The 17,667-nt window shown below is 37.4% G+C and overlaps 1 protein-coding gene across 3 annotated transcripts in view; it reads left to right on the plus strand.

The window, feature by feature from the left end:
- Prp5 (pre-mRNA processing factor 5) overlaps positions 1-17,667 on the plus strand; it is a 593,106-nt gene that overhangs the window by 287,386 nt on the left and 288,053 nt on the right. The gene's annotated exons all lie outside the window — the stretch shown is intronic.

The raw sequence follows: 17,667 nt of genomic DNA on the forward strand, positions 1-17,667 counted from the left end.
TGGCGTGGAGCTATTTTGCCATTCTAGTGTGTGGTTAGACGTACAAAATGATGTGCTAAACCGGAAGAAATACGTCTGTTGTGGTTTACATCACCAACATGCTCTCACTGTCTGATCTCCAAACTCCGTGAAGTTTGTCCAATGTAGGTGAGACCACAGGAGCAAAGAATGTAATATACTCCTGGATATTTGTAGAATGGCACCTTGTCTTTTGGAGATCCTAAAAAATGTTTCATGCTGGTGGTTGGTTTGAAGATCACTCTGATGTTGTGGGCTTTTACTATTCTTTGCTATTTGATAAGAAATTGACTTGATGAAGAGAATCACTACAGTAGAAAAGTGCTGGAAGTTTGGTTCTTCTTGTCTGGGGTTGTCACCGTATAGATATTTTTTGATGATGTTCAGAGGGAATCCATTTTGTGATGTTTTGGCTATTAGTGAGATTTCAGTCTGTGTATCCTCCTCTTCTGATATAAACTTACGTGCTCTATTTTTCAACATATGGATAATGCTTAGTTTGTGTGTCTTGTGATGGTTAGAAGTATAATGAAGGTATCTTCCAGTGTCTGTCGGCTTTCTCTAAATAGATAAATTGACACTATTTGATTGTCTTTTTATCGAGATATCTAGAAAATGCAGATGGTTGTTGTTTTTTTCAACTTCCAGAGTGAATTTTATCTTGTTATGTATGGAATTGATTTTATTCACAAACGATTTTATGTTTTCTAAGCTATCTTGAATTACAGAGGTATTTCCCTACTGAGTGTTCCTGGCAAGATCTATGCAAGTATACTTGAGAAACGGTTGAGAAGAATTGTGGAAGAAAAGCTTGGTGAAGAACAAGCTGGATTCAGGCCAAATAGACGCTGTCAGGATCAGATCTTCACTTTACGACAAATAGTCGAGAAAGCATGGGAATATAACAAAGATCTGTATTTAAGTTTTGTCGATTTGGAAAAGGCATATGACAAGGTGCCAAGAGAGAAGCTATTCAATACGCTGCAGTTATATGGTGTCAATGGGGCATTATATCAAGCAATGCTTAGTCTTTATTTGAGTTGTAAGTCAGCAGTTAGAATTGAAGGAAGTATAGGAAGATGGTTTAATGTTAAATCTGGTGTGAGACAAGGATGTACATTATCCCCTCTGTTATTCATTATCTATATGGATCACATTATGAAGGAAAGTGGTATTAAACCTGATATCAAAATTGGAGATGTTAATGTCAGCTCTTTGCTTTATGCGGATGATGTTATACTTCTAAATAAATCCGCTAACAGTCTGCAAGATTCTCTGACTAAATTCAATTGCTGTTGTAATAGATATGGTATGAAGGTCAGCAATAAAAAGACAAAGACAATGAAAATAGGCAGAATTATTGAAAATGTCAACTGTGTTGTGAATGGAGAACCTGTGGAACAAGTGAAACATTTCAGCTACTTAGGCACAATTTTTACCGAAGATGGTAAATTAAATATAGAAATAGACAACAGAATCAGCAAAGCTGGTATGGTGGGAAGTCAATTGAATAAATTCATATGGAATAAGAGAGAAATTAGTCGGAACACTAAATTAGCTGTATATAAGACAGTGTTCAAACCAGTTTTAACTTATGGTTCTGAGAGCTGGGTCAGAAGTAAAACACTTGACCAAAGACTAGAGACCGCAGATATGAGAGTCCTGAGAAAGATTATAGGCATGAACAGATGGCATCAATGGCAATATCACATTAAAAATGAGGATATTAGGAAAGAACTTGACATTGTCAGCATCCAGGAATGCATTAGCAGAGCTAATCTCAGGTGGTATGGTCACTTAAATAGAATGGGAGAGGAAAGATTAGCAAAACAAGTGTTCTCTGCCAGGTTGGCAGGAAAACGACCCAGAGGAAGACCAAGATATAGGTCGATTGATATGGTATAAAGTGCCTTAGACGATAGAAATATAAGATCTGATAATGTTGGAGTCTTGACAAGTAACAGACTGACTTGGAGGAAAATTGTAGATAGGAAGTTAGTAATGATGTAATTTTTTCATGTAGTACTGTCATATCCTGTACATCCCTTGAAGGTACATGGCAGGAATTTGATGATGATGATAAGCTATCATGCCATATAATGAAAATATCATCAACATATCTCCACCTTATTGATAAGACCCCCAAAAGACAAAGTGCCATTCTACAAATATCCAGGAGTACATTACATTCCTTGCTCCTGTGGTCTCGCCTACATTGGACAAACTTCACGGAGTTTGGAGATCAGACAGATAGAGCACGTTGGTGATGTAAACCACAACAGAAGTATTTCTTCCGGCTTAGTACATCATTTCTGTACGTCTAACCACACGATAGAGTGGCAAAATAGCTCCATGCCATATTTAGACGACGATTATAGACATTATTTATTCAAGGAAGCCGCAGTAATGTTAAAAACTGGTGAAAACCTCAACAGAAAACAGGGTACTATTCTTAACAGTTCATGGAAAAACCTCATCCTCTCTCTCTAAATCCATCTGAACTACAGCTAGCTAGTAATCATATTATGCATTTACAACAAACACGCATGCGTGATAATGATTAAGAACAATAAGTCCACTCGAGTCTCTGTCACGCAAACGTGCAACCTTAGCACGTTTGCGTGATAGACTGTTTACGATGTTTTTATGTTCCTTTCAATTTGCATTTACTAATATTTTTTATACTTTTCCGTCAACGCCTTGAAAAAGCTAGACAGTTTGCTAGCAAAACTGGTGGGCAAAGAATGTTAAAATATTTTTATATGGTCAGTATTAAACAATAAGTTTTTTATGCTTAACTTTCAAACGACCAAATATGTTTAATTTGAATATATAATTGAATCTTATGTTCCAATACCTAAGGTTTCTTCAACAGCCCGCAGAGTTCCAATCCCCTACATTCCAGGAATCTCAGAATCTATAGGTAGAATTTTAAAAAAGTGCCAATTGTTTCCCATGTATATTCCTGTCAACAAAATTTCTTCCTTATTGCATTCTGCAAAAGATAAGCTGTCTTCTCTATCTTTGGCTGGCATTTACCAAATAACATGTGAATGCGATGTTTCTTATTTTGGAAAAACTGGCCGTTCTGTGGAAAAAAGAATTAAAGAACATCAATATTATATTGATTACAACAAACCTCAGAAGTCTGGTCTAGCACAACACAGTATTAACACTACCCATAATATCCAGTGGGATAAAGCTATTCTCCTTCATAGATGCAGGGGCAAATACGAACGCCTCTTTAAAGAAACTTGTGAAGCTATTTTACACTGACCGAATTTAAATCGAAATGATTGCCTCTCTCTCTCTCGAAGATCTGGGAGACTTTTATTTTATGTAATTATTAAAATACCAATTATCTTAAATATTAATTATTTATTAATTTCTTTCATTTCCTAGCTCACAACAACAGTTTATTTTAATAGGTGATCCACCGAATGTTCGTTACTTGTAATCCATTCCTATCTGTTTGTAACACTGAAGATATACTATTAGTTTTAGTATGAAATATCCATACCTTATTTATTAATTATTATACTATGCCACAGGTATCTCTAAAAATAAGAATCATCATCCTTCATGGGGAAGACTTTATTAAGCAAACAGGAAGACTAGGAAATCTATTTGTTTTACAAGGTAAACTTCGAGCACGGATTGCCTTCATCAAAAAATGTTGTGATACGAAAATTATTCCTACATTTGCTAGGTTTAAAGAAACAATTCGGTTTCCTGGAGCCCACTCTATTTACATTTGTGCAAGTTTCTCCTTAATTCGTAACCAACTTTGTACAGCCAAAAAAGAATTAGCTTCTAATACTTCTAATATTTAGTATTTCGGATCTCGAAGAAGAAATTTCAACTGAAATTATGCCGTTAAAATAACATAATTATTTATTTATTATAAATACAAGGCTGAATTATGAAGAGTGTCACTGTTGAAAATATGAAAAGAATTATATTTTCTCATTTATCGTTACGTGAAACAAATGTGTTGCGATCTAATGCAGAGTTAGAATGTTGAAACTAACACTGCTCAATGAGCAGTGTTGCTACAGATATATTGTATGCTTGCGCATGTTATTTCTGTGTATGAAACTTTTATTATTGGTGTGTGTGTTCATAGTGAGGGTGAAATATTTTTACTAAAGCAATTTTTGTAATATGTAAATTTACTTATTAATAAATTACTAACTATTATAATAACGGAATTAACTCGCATAAATTATTCTTTATTCGTAGAATTTTCGCCTGAGTTTCACAAGCATCATCAGTACATGTACAAGGCTAATTAACAACTGTTATATTCACAAAGCGCCACCTAACTAACTAAGGTTAAATTTCCTAAATTTATTTAATTATTATTATTTTTTAAATTATTTAGTTATTTAATTATTAAATAATTATTTTATTATTCAATTATAATAAATAAAAAAATACTTTATAAAGCAGCAGATCTTTCCTAACATATAATTGTATACAGATATATATATATATATTAAAAAAAATTTTTTTTAATTATTATAATTGAATAATTAAATAAATTTAGGAAATTTAACCTTAGCTAGTTAGGTGGCGCTTTGTGAATATAACAGTTATTGTTTAATTAGCCTTGTACCTGTACTGATGATTCCTGTGATACTCAGGTGAAAATTCTACGAATAAAGAATAATTTATGTGAGTTAATTCCGTTATTATAATAGTTAGTAATATGTCTACTCACGGTATTTCCTTACTGAAACTTATTAATAAATTGGTTACTGATTAGGAAAAAATTAATTATTTTTTCTTATTTTGTATATGCATCACTCCACTTAAAATTTTCACCGGCTGCCACTGATTTTTTGTCAGAGAATAGTGCGAACTTTTTATTGGATTTATTTAGAAGTATAACAGCATTTGCATAAAGTAGAGAGTTGAGATTAACATCAGGGATTTTGATGTCAGGCTTAATACCACTTTCCCTCATAATTTATTCCATATAGATGATGAATAACAATTGAGATAATGTACATCCTAGTCCCACACCTGATGTAGCATCAAACCATCTTCCTGTACCTCCTTCAATTCTAACTGCCGACTTACAACTCAAATACGGATTAAGTATTGCTTGATATAATGTCTCATTGACACTGTATAACTGTAGCATTTTGAACAGCCCTTCTCTTGGCATCTTGTTATATTCCTATGATTTCTCAACTATTTGTTTTAAAGTGAAAATCTGATCCTAACAACCTGTGTTTGAACTGAACCCAGCTTGTTCTTCTCCAAGCTTTCCTTCCACAATTTTTCTTAATTTGTTTAAGTATATATACTTGCATGAATCTTACTAGGAACACTCAGTAGGAAAATTCTTCTATAATTCTCATGTTTAGTTTTATTTCCCTCTTTTATAGATGAATACTTGAGATCTCTACTCCAATCATCTGGAATTCAACCTTCTAACCTTGTCTTCTGAATTATACAGTGTAGCCCTGTATAACTTATGTGCCTCCATGTCATTTCTATATCTAAGCAGAAAAAATTTCATGGTTCACGAAAAAGTTGAAATTATTTTGAGTTAGAACATGGTGCGAAAAATGTTGAAGCGTGTAAAAAGTTTTATTTATCCTCTTCAATAAGAAGATTTTCATTTTACCTTTTCCACTCCAGGGTCATTTCCCATAGATTCATTCCGATTACTTTTTTCTGCCAACTTAAAAGTAGAATTATGTTCTCCATGTCAGGTGACTAGCCTGACGATGGATAGTTCAGTGGTAGGGCTGCTACCTTAAGGCTTCTGAACTAGCCTTCTTCCAAATTTAAACCCATAGGAGGAATAGGGTATATTGAATGGGAAAGAGTAGATTATTGTAGAATAGAGTAGAATTATAGTAAAGGTTTATAGAGGGGACATGGTTATAAACCAAAAATTGAAAGATCCCATGGCCCCCCTTGAGTACTCTAATAGCATAAGGCTCATAAAATAAGAAGAGTTGGCTGATAAGGCCTTATAGGAAAGATTAAATTGAGTGGATCTTCCTCAAAGTAGTAGAAGAAGAGGATAGATCCAGCTAGGGTACCATGGGAGTGCCACTTCTCTTACAATCAAGATGATTGCCCTGTTGGTCCACGAGTCCTTATTCAGTATATTCGAACCATCCCACCATATACATACACACACATGGTGAGCTATCCTATTCACCACCCAGGGGATGTGCTCTGTAGGGGTTACAGGGTCCCCCAAAAGTTGAAGAATTTCAACCAACAAAATTAGAAGTTAAGTGAGATTGTAGATCTGAGGGAGATGGTTCATTTGAGGCCTGTATCTCACATCAGTCTGGTGTGAGATACAGGCAAATAGAACAAAATATTATTATTAAGAGAGACCTCCAGGGAGTTAGGGACTCATTGAGAGAGGCCACATACTACACGCACCAGCTATCGTACTTATTCTTGAATTCATTCACATCATGCAATGGCAGTCCATTCCAATCATGCAACATTGTATGAAAGAAAAATCTAGCCCTCACCCCTTTCTTAGCAGCATTCATTCTCAGCTTCCAGGGATGCCCTCTTGTTGTTTCTCTGCCCTCATAAATTGAAAAATTCCATCGCCTGAAATCCTGTATGACTTGTTCAGAAGTTTTTTAAGTTTCAGTCATATCATTCCTCTTTCTCCTGTTTGCTAGCATCTGCACTCTACAAATTCTCAGTCTGTCTTCATTATCAGTATTCCATAATCCTGATATAATTTTTAACACTTTACTTTGCACTCGTTGTTTTCGCCAGGGAACCAGGGTGAACAGCGAAAAGTCAGCTACTGGAACAAATCTGAAAACAAACCCCAACTCAACATCACCAGAGTTAAAGATCGGTACTATCAACGTAAGAAGCCTGAATGGCAAAGAAATGGAGCTAGCTGAGGAATTAGATAAGTACCAGATCGACATAATAGGGGTGACTGAAACAAAAAAGACCAAAACTGGTGAGATCTTTCTGAGCAATAAATACAAAATGTTATATTCAGGCAATGACAATCAAGGAAAAGAAGGAGTAGCCATAGTATTCAACACAAAATACGAGGCTAATCTTCTTGAATGGCAGTCAGTCTCAAGTAGAGTAATGTGGGCAAATATGAGAATGGGGAACTGGACAATGAGACTTATTTGTGCCTATGGTCCCACAGAAGGTTCTACTAAGGTAGAAGTGGAGGAATTTTTTGAGGCTTTAGAAAAAGCAACTGACACAATGAAAAAAGAAAAGTTGGTTCTTGTTGGGGATCTAAATAGCAGAGTAGGAAATGATTGTGAGACATACAAAAATATTTTGGGAACATTTGGAGAAAAGAGCAAAGCTAATAATAATGGCAAATATCTGTTGGATTTCTGCTCAGGACATGGACTGGTTATTACTAACACCATGTTCAAACATAAAAATGTGCACAAATTCACATGGAGAGAAGAGGCTATGAATAAGAAAGATCTCATTGACTATGTTATTGTTGATAGTGATGTTTTCTCTCTGGTGCAGGACACCAGAGTGTACAGAGGATTTGAAATTGGAAGTGATCACTATTTAGTCTTCAGCAGGATAAAATTGAATTTCATATTGAAAAGAATAACATGTAAGAAAGTTTTAAAGCGAATAAAAGTTGAGCAGCTCTCAGATGTGAACTGTAGACTAAAATACAGAAAGATTATTGAAAAGAAAATGAAGGAGTTTGAGAACAGGAATCAAACCTTGGAGATTCAGTGGCAAACTCTGAAGGAAACATTGATTGATTCTGCCAGAGAGGCATGTGGTGAGGTTGTGTGCAAGGATAAAAAAATCAGAACTCCCTGGTGGACACAGGAAGTTAAAGAAGCAGTGAAGGAAAAGAAGAAAGCATATCAAAAGTTCCTGGCAAATAAGTCAGCTTTTACTCTTACAGAATACAGAGACAAATGTAAGAAAGCTAAACAGTGTGTAAAACTAGCTAAAGAAAAGTCATGGGAGGACTTTGGCAAGAATATAGAAAATAAATATCAAGAAGGTGGCAAAATATTCTGGAGGTTGTTGAAGAAGCTTAGGAATGGAGGAAAGAGTGCTGTAAAAGGAATTAGAGATGATAAAGGTGAAATGAAAACAGGAGAAAAAGATATCCTTGAAGTATGGAGTAATTACTTTGAAAAACTGCTAAATGAAACAAGCAGTGATGACAGCACAGTGATAAAAAACACTGACCAGGCATGCAGTCAGGAATACATATCCATACTTGAAGTAGAAAAAGCCATCAAAGGCTTGAAATGTGGAAAGGCAGCAGGAATAGATGATATTCGACCAGAAATGCTGAAGTATGGTGGTATAAGAGTCTTGCAGTGGCTGCACTGCATAGTTCAGAAAGCCTGGACAGAGGGAGGAATTCCCGATAATTGGAGTAGAGCTCTCATAGTACCCATATATAAAAAGGGAAATAAAACTGAATGTGAGAATTACAGAGGTATTTCCCTACTGAGTGTTCCTGGCAAGATCTATGCAAGTATACTTGAGAAACAGTTGAGAAGAATTGTGGAAGAAAAGCTTGGTGAAGAACAAGCTGGATTCAGACCAAATAGAGGCTGTCAGGATCAGATCTTCACTTTACGACAAATAGTCGAGAAAGCATGGGAATATAACAAAGATCTGTATTTAAGTTTTGTCGATTTGGAAAAGGCATATGACAAGGTGCCAAGAGAGAAGCTACTCAATACGCTGCAGTTATGTGGTGTCAATGGGGCATTATATCAAGCAATACTTAGTCTTTATTTGAGTTGTAAGTCAGCAGTTAGAATTGGAGGATGTACAGGAAGATGGTTTAATGTTAAATCTGGTTTGAGACAAGGATGTACATTATCCCCTCTGTTATTCATTATCTATATGGATCACATTATGAAGGAATGTGGTATTAAACCTGATATCAAAATTGGAGATGTTAATGTCAGCTCTTTGCTTTATGCAGATGATGTTATACTTCTAAATAAATCCGCTACAAGTCTGCAAGATTCTCTGACTAAATTGAATAGCTGTTGTAATAGATATGGTATGAAGGTCAGCAATAAAAAGACAAAAACAATGAAAATAGGCAGAATCATTGAAAATGTCAACTGTGTTGTGAATGGAGAACCTGTGGAACAAGTAAAACATTTCAGCTACTTAGGCACAATTTTTACTGAAGATGGTAAACTAAATATAGAAATAGAAAACAGAATCAGCAAAGCTGGTATGGTGGGAAGTCAATTGAATAAATTCATATGGAATAAGAAAGAAATTAGTCGGAACACTAAATTAGCTGTATACAAGACTGTGTTCAAACCAATTTTAACTTATGGATCTGAGAGCTGTGTCAGAAGTAAAACACTTGACCAAAGACTAGAGACCGCAGATATGAGAGTCCTGAGAAAGATTAGAGGCCTGAACAAATGGCATCAATGGCAATATCATATTAAAAATGAGGATATTAGGAAAGAACTTGACATTGTCAGCATCCAGGAATGCGTTAGCAGAGCTAATCTCAGATGGTATGGTCACTTAAATAGAATGGGAGAGGAAAGATTAGCAAAACAAGTGTTCCTTGCCAGTTTGGCAGGAAAACGACCCAGAGGAAGACCAAGATATAGGTGGATTGATACGGTACAAAGTGCCTTAGACGATAGAAATATAAGATCTGATAATGTTGGAGTTTTGACAAGTAACAGACTGATTTGGAGGAAAATTGTAGATAGGAAGTTAGTAATGATGTAATTTTTCATGTAGTACTGTCATATCCTGTACACCCCTTGAGGGTACATGGCAGGAATTTGATGATGATGATACTTTGCACTCTCTCCAATATATCAGAATCACAGCAGAGACCAGACCTGCGTACAATAGTCCAAGTGAGGTCTTATCAATTCCTTGTAAAGAGGCAAAATGACAACCTTGTCTTTACATGTGAATGTTTGTTTCAGCATTGCAATTATCTTTGCAATTATGTATTTCAGTTATATATTGTTGGTTGCTGCTATAGACCTGGGGGTTCAGATGAAGATGAGGACATGCATCAGCAGATTAGCACAATGAGTGCAGGCTGTATAATTATCATGGTAAACTTTAACTATGGTGATATAGATTGGAAGGAGGAAAGGGCACATGGCAAGATGGAAAATTGGGGTTATACAGTTACTAAGGGTTAATTACCTGAAATAGCAGATAATGGAAGGGACCAGAATTTTGAGTGTGGGATTCTGGTAATAGCATCAGAAGAACTATAACTACAGTAGCAACTCTACCACCTATCGGGTAAAGTGACCATGCAGTCTTGTCCTGGGAGGTTGTTCAACATGTGGAAATTTAAGTCAAGAAAGGGTTTGTGTAGAATTACAAAGCTGGCATTTATAACAAACTTAAGAGGCAACTTCAAGCAGTGTCATGACATAAGAAACTGCATGGAATGAATGTCATTAGTGCATGGGAAGAGGTCAAGGACTGTTTGAGTGATGCAGTATCATAGTGCACATCCAAGCTTAGGAGGATAAACTGAGTATGGATTAAGTGGATGAGTAGCAATATAAAGTTGAAGCTGTAAAAAAAAAAAAAAAGAAGCATTTGAAATGAATATAAACAGAAAGGTGATCAGCATGCCCATGAGCAATATGAAGCACAAGCAAGAAGGGTAACTAGTATGGTAAGGAAGGCTAAATCAGATTTTGAGAGAAAATTGGCTAAGCAGGCCAAAGTATATCCAGAAGAGATTTTTTTTTTTTTTTTGCTAAATAGCAAGTAAGAGAAAGAATGATTATGGAAAGAATCAAGGTGAATAATAGTGACTAGTGAAGTGCCACAGGACTCTGTGCTAGGACCATTACTCTTTAATTTGTATATTAATGATATAGCAGAAGATGTGATGGGGTACATTCAGTTGTTTGCCAATGATGCAAAACTAGGGAGGGCAGTAGTTGATAAAGGTGATGTAGATATTTACAGGATGATTTCAATAAATTGGGAGTGTGTGCAAAGGATAATGGTTGTCAATTCAATGTTGTAAAAAAGATAGTGCACTTTGTGATGAAAAGATTACACACTTCATATCACATTGATGGTACTAGTTAACATGAAATTGATGAAGGTAGGGATCTGGGGTGACAGTGGATAGAGAATTGAAATTCAGATAACATATTGCAAGAGTTGGCAAAATAGTGCAGAGGATTACTTGGATGCTGAAAACATTGACAAGTACAGATAGGGAGGTCATTATCCCTCTTTTTAAGGCTATGTTAACTACTGTGCACAGATTTGGTCACTTGCATTTCTTAGGGATTGGGAGGTGATGGAGAGGATTCAGACACAAGTGACCAAGTTAGGGAGAGGTCTGTGGAATGTTCTCTATAAGGATAGATTGAAGATGTATGGGATGCAGTGTTTAGCTGATAGGCAGAGGTGATGTGATAGAAACTTATAAGTTACTAAAAGAATTCTATAAGATTGACAGAAAAGAAAATTTTCAAGTTCTTTAATTGCAGAGCGGTGAATAAGTGGAATGGATTGTCAGAGTTTATGAGCACCCAACAGTGAATAGGTTTAAGGAAATGTATGATATCATGTTGGAGGTTTAATGGAATATATACAACACTTGGAAAGGATTGAAACCGATTTTAATACTTCCAATATTACGACTCAGGCACTAAGACATCTTCAGGGATTACAGAAAAATTAATGTAACACACTCAAATACAACACAATACTGAGCCAAACACGTGGGCGACTCTAAAGTCCTATCTAGGTGGTGCACCCTCTATGGGCAATTGTAGGTGGCCTAGAATGCAAGGTTAGATCTCCGATAATTAATGTCTCCCAAATTTTCAGAAGTTTAGTTCAACCATATTTATTTAGATTCGGTTGATTTTTGAGTGCTGCTGCAGATTCTAAAAATAGTCTTTTTTGAATTTACTGTGGTTGAACATGGTGTTTTTTTCCAGGAGATCTTGTGGGTTGTATCCAAAATATGGTCTGCCAGTCCAGACTTGCCATAGTCGTGATTGGAGATGTATGATTTGTGTTCTTCTTAGTGGATGGCTGCTGATCTACCTGTCTGTCCAAAGTATACCAGCTTGCAGGAACAGGGTACTTTATAAACTCCAGGCACTGAAAGAGGAGGCAGCTGATCTTTGGTAGAATGGATAAGGGTGGCAAGTTTGCAGTGGGGCTTAAATGCTGTGTGGAGGTTGTACTTTTTTAATGACTTGGCTATTTTTTCTGATGTGCCTCAGATGTAGGGTATGGCGATGGCATTTCTGAACTCCTTCTGAAAAGGTGGTTGGGGAATGGGGAAGGAACTGATTATTTTTTTAATACTGTAATCGCTGTAGCCATTGGAGAAGGTGTTGTGTATGTGGTTGAGTTTGGTTGAAAGGGCAGTTCCACTGGAACAAAGATTGTGGGCTGTCTTGGTTAGAGTTTTAATAATGCCATACTGTTGAGCTGGGTGGTGGTGGGGGAGTTTATAAATGTATCTGTCTGTGTGCATAGCTTTTCTGTATATGGTGAAGGAAAGTTTACCATTAGGAACAAAGATTGTGGGCTATCTTGGTTAGAGTTTTAATAATGCCATATTGTTGAGCTGGGTGTAATCCCAACAGATCAGGTGGCGCAGAAACACCGGCTGCTGTAAGCAGACTTTAAAATAAAGTCAAAGATAAGAACCTTTGGAAGCCATGGGAGGAAGAAAATTAAGTAACTTCACTTAAAAGAAGAGGGCGTGAGGAACCATTTTAGAGAGAAGGTGTTAGAGAGGATTTTGGATGGATTAAAAAATGTACAAGATTGGGTCAAATGTAATTTCTAAGCTGTGCAATTGAGGTGCTTGGTGAAACATCCAGAAAGATTAGAGAGCAGAAGGAGGGTTGGTGGTGGAATGATAATGTACAAGATGCAGTGACGGCTAAGAGGAAGGCAAAGCAGAAGTGGGACAAGTCCAGAGTGGTAGAGGACAGAGAAAAAGCGAGAAGCCAAAAGAGTTGTTGCACAGGCAAAGGCCATAGCGTATCAAGACCTTTATGATCTATTAGGAACAAAGGAAGGACAGAGAAAGCTTTATCGATTGGCAAAATGTAGAAATAAGGCATCAAAGGACATTGTACATGTGAGGCAGATAGAAGACTCTGGAGGAAGAGTATTAAGGAGGGACGTGGATATAAGAAACAGATGGAGAATATACTTTGCAGGGCTTTTGAATGAAGAAAATGAAGAAAATCAAGGACTCACAGAGAAGATGGGGAGCCTAATGAGGGGATGGTGCAGAACATTAGTAGAGTGAAAGTGAAGGAAGCCATAAAGAGGATGAAGAATGGAAAATCGATAGGCCCCGACAGAATCCCAGTGGAGGCATGAAAGGCACTAGGGGAAGTGGGAATTGTGCTGTGGGACCTGTTAATAAAAGTTTGTCAACAGGAAAATATACTTGAGGAATGGAGGGAAAGTACTCTTGTCCCCATCTACAAGAGTAAAGGAGATGTCCCACACAATGAAGATCCTAGAGAGGGTTCTTGATGGAAGACTGAGGAAGGAGGTGGAGATTGCAAAGGAGCAATTTGGCTTCATGCCTGGTCAATCGACGACAGATGCTATCTTTGGGTTATGACAGATGATGATGGAAAAGTTTCGAGAGAAGCAACGGGAGCTACACCTGGATTTTATTGATCTGGAGAAAGCGTATGATAGAGTGCCAAGACAAGAAGTCTGGAGGTGTTTGAGGGAAAAGAAGGTACTGGAGAAATATGTCAGGTTGGTGCAAGAGATATACAGAAATGTGAAAACAAGAGTTTGAACCTGCCTGGGAGAGACAGAAAGTTTTCCAGTGACAGTTGGCTTGCATCAAGGGTCAGCATTAAGTCCATTCCTGTTTAATATTGTGATGGAGGATGCGAGAGAAGACGCACCTTGGACTATGTTGTATGCAGATGACATCATGCTGTGTGCAGAATCAAGAGAAGTGGCAGCTAAACTGGAAAGTTGGAGGAAAGTACTGGAAGAGAGAGGTATGAGACTGAGCAGAAGTAAGACAGAGTATATGTGTTGCAATGTGGATGGCAGGCAACCAGGAGACAGATCTACAGTTGGAAGGAGATGTCATCAGGAAGGGTCAGTGACTTTAGATACTTGGGTTCAACAATGAAAGAGGATGATGAGGCTGAGAAGGAAGTGGGATACAGGATGGAAGAACTGGAGAGAGATGGCTGGAGTGCTATGCGATAAGAGGATGCCGATTAATCTAAAAGGCAAAATCTACAGGACAGTAGTGAGACCAGCTATGACTTCATGCTATGGATACTGTGGCCCTGAGGAAAAATAACATCAGCAGGATTGGAGGTAGTGGAGGTGAGAATGCTTAGGGGGATGTGCGTGTGACCAGAAAGGATCGTCTGAGAAATTGCTATGTAAGGGGAACAATGAACGTTATGAACTTAGGAGCAAAGATACAGGAGACAAGATAGAGATGGTTTGGTCATGTGATGAGGAAGGAGGAAGAGTGTGTGGAAAGAAAAGTCATGCAGATGGATGTGCAGGGGAGGAGGAAACGCGGACGGCCAAAGAAGAGATGGAGGTGGATGGTGGAGGAAGACTTGAGGATGAAGAACTTGGATGTGGCTACAGCCCAAGACAGGAGGTTGTGGAGGAGACTCACCACAAACAGCGACCCTACTTAAGTGGGAAAAGCTGCAGAAGAAGAAGAAGTTGAGCTGGGTGGTGGTGGGAGAGTTTATAAATGTATCTGCCTGTGTGCGTAGCTTTTCTGTATACAGTGAAGGAAAGTTTACCATTAGGAAGGCGTGTAACTAAGGTGTCCAGGAAGGGTAAACTATTATTATTTTCCTTTTCCATCATAAACTGGATTCTAGGCTGTTGAGGTGACTGAGAAAGGAGTTTAATGTGTCTGGGCCATGAGGCCAAATAGAGAACACATCATTTACTTATCTTAGCCAGATAGACGGTTTGAGAGAGGCTGAGTCTATGGCTCGTTTTTCAAAATGTTCCATATAAAAATTGGCAAGAGGGGAACCCATGGCAGTTCCCTCTGTTTGTAAATTTTGTTCTTCCAAGAAAAATAACCAGAATTGATGGCAAAGGGAGATCTAAGATGTCAGAAATCACTTAAGAGAATATTGGTAAATAGCGAAGTGATGTCAAAGCTCACCAATATGTCTGTATTATTAAAAGTTAGATTTTCTATCCAGGTTTTAAAATGGGTAGAGTTTTTTATATAGAATAAGTCCAGTGAGGGGAGTCAGAGAGTTAGCCAGCTGCTTTGGCAGTTTGTAGCATGGTGTGTTAGTGGCATCTACTATTGGTCTTGGGGGGAATTAGGTTTGTGGATGTTTGGTAAACCGTATGTTTGAGGGAGAGGGGAACAAGAACAGAAAGGTTTGAGTTTTTTTTTTTGTAATGTCTGGAGGCCAGTAGGATACTTTTTTAAGTAAGTTTTTTAATTTTTTTAAAACTTGTATTCTAGTGGGATGTAGGTATCGCAATCTCGGAGGGTAATCTCTATTTTTTGATTATATTCCATGCTATTAAGGATGATTGTGGCATTACCATTGTCCAGTCTGGTGATGACAATACTTTTTTCTTTCCGTAATTTTCTGAGAGCAGTGAGTTGGCCAGACAATAAATTACTTTTTGGAGACAAAATATTGGAAATATTAAAATCAGTTTTCATCCTTTCTGAGTGCTTTATATATATTTCATTAAGCCTCCAACATGATGTCCTCACAGCACTTAAACCTCAACACATGAAATGTGTGATAGATGTGTTAATGGATAGAGTGGGTCTCCTCCAATGAGTCTTTTGACTCCATGACTGCCCATATAAATAATAATAATAAATTCATTGCCATGCTTGCATTTTAATATGATTAATCATGGATGTGTACTTCCATTTTCATCAGTGAGAATCACATAAAAAAATCTGATGTGCATTCTCATATTGCTGCTTCTTCTTCAAATCCATTTATAATGTTTCAGAGTTAAAGCCAGCTCATTAGTAACTCAGTGAAGCTACCACTCTCTTTTCTGGTTTGTCACTGGGCGAGTTGTCATATCAAGATTGTTAATTGTTTTCTTTGTAAAAATTCTGTCCTATATATATATATATATATATATATATATATATATATATATATATACACACACACACACATACATACATACAAGGGACATCCAGAAAGTAAGTTCTGTTTTTAAATATTTTCACTGCAGTGCTGTGATCGGATTGGTGCACTTGCGTGCTAGTTTGTTGATTCGTAGCAAGGCATTGGTGCCATTTTCAGACATTCTTACAGTGCATTCGCTTCTTGGTGTGTGTTTATAATGTCTAAGAAATTCAAATCGCCTACTGCATGTAAAATCAAATTGCCTGCCGCAGGTGAAATTGGGCCATTATCCATTTATTGAATTAAAGCAGCTGAAATTCATTTGGCAAATTATTGAGGTTTATGGAGAACACGCAATGAGTGATTCATTTCATTGAAGATGGGTAAGACTTTTTAATGAAGGAAGGACGTGTATGCGATGATGAATAGAGCAGGCGACCATCTTTAGTGACTGACGATTTGGTGTGTTCAGTTGAAGAGCAGATTCGACAGAATAGGGGGGTTCACTATGACGTCACTTGCAACTTCCAGAAGTTTCACATTCATGTCTTCATGAACGTGTGTCGGAGAAACTGAATTATCAGAAATTGTGCATGTTTGGTGTCGAAGTTGCTTACATAACAACACAAAGTGAATTGGCTGGGCAGTGCATTGGAATTCTTGACATGTTACCATGAGGATGGCGATGCTTTCCTGAGCAGACTTGTCACTGAGGATGAGACTTGGGTGTCGCATGCAACCCCAAAATCCAAACAACAGTCCCTGGAGTGAAGGCACACCTCATAACCAGTCAAGATGAAATTGAAGACAAGGGTTTCCACTCAGAAAAACATGTGCACAGTGTTTTGAGACACGCAAGGAATTTTGCTGGTAGACTTCTTAGGGCAAGGCTGCACAATCAACATGAGTATGTACTGCCAAACCCTTGAGAAACTGCATTGTGCGATCGAGAATAAACTACGTAGAATGCTTACCAGGGTTATTTTGATTCATGATAGCGCCTGCCCACACATGGCTGGCTTAACACAACAACTTCTCGCCACCTTCAGCTGGGAACAATTCCAACATCCCCCATATAGTCCTGACCTCGCGCCAACTTACACCTGTTCAGACACCTGAAATCTTTCCTTGGTGGCCGATGGTTTCAACATGATAAGGTCAAAGAAGCAGTCAATACGTGGTTTGCATCACAGGCGGCAACCTTCTACGGCAAAGGTATACACCTCTTGGTGCCCCATTATGATAAGTGCCTGAACAATGGCGGAAATTATGTAGAAAAGTAGTGAAAGATGTCTACTTTAATTTCGAATAAAGTATATTTTTGTTTCTCTGACAGCCCATTGGAACTTACTTTCTGGATGTCCCTTGTATTTGAATTGTTTTATTCTATAATATATACTAAAATATTGACATGTCCATTAGTACAAAAGGTCATCATCATCATGAACCATGGGCTCACTGCCCGTTGGTGTCCGATGCCTCCGTCACTATCTTCTTCACCTTTCTTTGTCCAGTGCGCAGTGTC

Source organism: Typopeltis vanoorti, chromosome 14, assembly GCF_054136105.1.
Source record: "Typopeltis vanoorti isolate ZY-2024b chromosome 14, IOZ_Tvanoo_1.0, whole genome shotgun sequence".
Lineage (NCBI taxonomy): Eukaryota > Metazoa > Arthropoda > Arachnida > Uropygi > Thelyphonidae > Typopeltis > Typopeltis vanoorti.